The sequence below is a fragment of the Apium graveolens genome, chromosome 4, assembly GCF_009905375.1.
Source record: "Apium graveolens cultivar Ventura chromosome 4, ASM990537v1, whole genome shotgun sequence".
NCBI classification, from domain to species: Eukaryota; Viridiplantae; Streptophyta; class Magnoliopsida; order Apiales; family Apiaceae; genus Apium; species Apium graveolens.
In genome coordinates, this window is record NC_133650.1 from 133,517,344 (window position 1) to 133,520,714 (window position 3,371).

Here is a 3,371-nt window from a genome sequence, read left to right on the forward strand (position 1 = left end):
GCCATCATACATCTCTGAAAAGTGGTCGGGGCGCCACATAACCCGAACGAAACTCTGCAAAAAGCAAACGTGCCAAATGGACAAGTGAAGGTAGTCTTTTCCTGATCCTCTGGTGCAATACAAATCTGATTATACCCTGAATAGCCATCTAGAAGACAAAAATACTCATGACCAGCCAACCTGTCAAGCATCTAATCAATGAATGGAAGAGGGAAGTGATCCTTCCTCGTGGCTTTGTTCAACTTTCGATAATCCATGCATACTCTCCATCCTGTAACTGTTCGAGTGGGAATGAGCTCATTCTTCTCATTTGCCACCACAGTGATACCTCCTTTCTTAGGTACACATTGTACGGGGCTCACCCAAGAACTGTCAGAAATAGGATAAATGATGTCTGCATCTAGCCATTTCAGAATTTCTTTCTTCACCACCTCCTTCATGATAGGATTAAGTCTGCGCTGCTGTTCAACAGTCGGCTTACTACCCTCCTCTAGCAGAATTTTATGCATACAATATGAAGGGCTGATCCCCTTGATATCTGCTATGGTCCATCCAATAGCCGATTTGAATTCTCTCAAAATCCTTAAGAGCTTGTCTTCCTCACTACCTGAAAGGTCAGATGCAATAATAACAGGTAAAGTAGATGCATCTCCTAAAAAAGCATACCTCAAGTGTTCAGGTAATGGCTTGAGCTCCAAGGTAGGTGCTTCCTCTATTGATGGTTTGAGCTTTCCTTCAGCATTCTTGAGGTCGGAAGTACCAAGAGATTCAAACGGCAAGTCCAGTTTTCGCTTCCAGGGAGAAGCATTCAGATATTGTAATTGCTCATTGCCATCTTCACCATCACTGTCAAAATCCCCCACTAAGGCCTTTTCCAATGCATCAGACATTAGCATGCGATCGAGTTCCGAAGTAACCGCAGAATCAATCACATCCACTTTTAAGAACTCCTCATCTTCTGTAGGGAATTTCATTGCCTTGAATACGTTGAAGGTCACATCATGATCTTGTACCCGCATAGTAAGTTCACCTTTCTGCACATCTATCAAGATACGGCCAGTAGCCAAGAAAGGTCTTCCCAAGATTATGGGAATCTTCTTATCTTCCTCAAAATCCAGAATAACAAAATCTGCAGGAAAGAAGAGCTTATCCACCTTGACTAGCACATCCTCCACTATGCCCCTTGGGTAAGTAATAGAACGATCAGCCAATTGTAGAGACATGTATATGGGTTTTGGATCAGGCAAATCCAACTTTTTAAAGATCGACAACGGCATCAGATTTATGCTTACTCCCAAATCACAAAGGCACTTGTCAAAAGTCAACTTGCCAATGGTGTAAGGAATGGTGAAGCTACCTGGATCTTTCAGCTTTGGAGGTAACTTTTGCTGCAGAACAGCGCTGCATTCTTTCGTGAGAGCAACGGTCTCAAGGTCATCCAGTTTCACCTTCCTTGAAAGAATATTCTTCATAAACTTCGCATAACTAGGCATTTGCTCCAGAGCCTCAGCGAAAGGTATATTGATGTGAAGTTTCTTGAACACCTCCAGAAACTTACCGAACTGTCTATCCAGCTTTTGTTGCTACAATCTCTTAGGAAAAGGTGGTGGAGGATAGAGTTGTTTCTCCCCTGTATTACCCTCAGGCAGAGTGTGTTCAATAATAGTCTTCCTTGGTTCCGCCGCTTTCTCCTTTTGCTTAGCTTCTTCATCTCTAATTTCAGCTTCTCCTTCTTTTGCCTTTTCAGCATCAGCAACTTTTCCAGACCTTAAGGTAATAGCCTTGACTTGCTCTTTAGCTTCCTTCCTGCCTGGTACTTCCGTGTCACTGGGAAGAGTGCCAGGTTGACGATTGACCACTGCATTGGCTATTTGACCGATTTGATTTTCCAAGGTCTTGATAGAAACCGCCTGACTCTTGCATAATAGCTTAAGTTCCTCAAAATCAGCACTAGTAGGTGCAGTTGTACTTCCCTGTTGAGGATATGATTGCCTTTGAGCATACTGTTGTGTTTGCTGGAATCCAGGTGGATTAAACTGTTTACTCACACCTTGCTGATATGGTGGATGAATAGCATTCTGATTATTACCCCAGCTGAAATTTGGATGATTTCTATTATTAGGATGATAAGTAGCTGGCACAGGCTGCTGTTGTCGCTGATAATTATTCACATACTGAACAGATTCGTTGACAAGAGAACACTGATCCGTAGCATGAGAACTTGCACAAAGCTCACAAACCATAGCTATTTGATTAACTCCATATGTAGTCAGAGAATCAACCTTCATTGACAACGCTTGAAGCTGCGCGCAATAGCGGTGGCTGCATCGACTTCCAGAATACCTGCTACCTTGCCAAGCATCATCCTCTGAGTTGGGTTTTGATGCTCATTTGCAGCCATAGTCTCGATAAGATTATAAGCCTCAGTATAGCTTTTAGCCCATAAGGCGCCTCCAGCTGCTGCATCGAGCATGGGCCGAGATTGGGCCCCCAAACCATTATAGAAACCAGTGATCACCATCCAATCGGGCATTCCATGATGTGGACACTTCCTCAACATTTCCTTGTAGTGCTCCCAAGCTTCGCACATAGATTCTGTAGGTTGCTGCACAAACTGAGTAAAAGCACTCCTCATAGCAACAGTCTTTGCCATCGGATAAAACTTTACCAGAAACTTTTGCGCAAGATCTTGCCAAGTAGTGATGGACCCAACTGGCTCAGAATGTAACCAGTCCTTAGCTTTTTCCCTCAGTGAGAATGGGAAAAGCCTCAGCTTGATAGCCTCATCAGTCACGCCATTATACTTGAAAGTGCTGCAGATCTCGACAAAATTCCTTATGTGCATGTTGGGGTCTTCAGTCGCAGCTCCTCCAAAAGAAACAGAATTCTGCACCATCTGAATAGTGCCCAGCTTGATTTCAAAGGTGTTAGCTTGAATAGCCGGATGAAGAATGCTTGACTGAATGTCATCAATTTTTGGCCGAGAAAAGTCCATAAGAGCTGGATCAGCCTGAACAATACGATCACCCATGATTACTGGTTCTTTCTGCTCAGTCCCTGAATCCGAATCTTCAAAATCTAACTTCTCCGGAATATCAAGAACTTCGTCTGTCTCCTCAGCTGTATCTAAAGTCCTCTTGCGAGTACGAGAACGAGTTTGCATAAACGCTCGCTAAAGTACCTGAAACACAACCTGAAACGATAAGTAACAACTACGTCCTAATCACTGAGTCCTAATGACCAATGATGGTAAGTACATAAACTAAACAAATATACCGAGTCCCCGGCAGCGGCGCCAAAAACTTGTTAGGGCGAAAATACGCGCTAATATTCACGCAAGTATACGCGTTCGCAAGTAATATAGAATACTT

The 3,371-nt window shown here is 43.4% G+C and overlaps 1 non-coding gene across 1 annotated transcript; it reads left to right on the forward strand.

Moving 5' to 3' along the window:
* Positions 1-2,531: 2,531 nt before the first annotated feature.
* Positions 2,532-2,638, forward strand: LOC141722450 (small nucleolar RNA R71). Its single transcript, XR_012575468.1, has one exon. It is a non-coding gene; the product is annotated as a small nucleolar RNA R71 (small nucleolar RNA).
* The last annotated feature ends 733 nt before the right edge of the window (positions 2,639-3,371 follow it).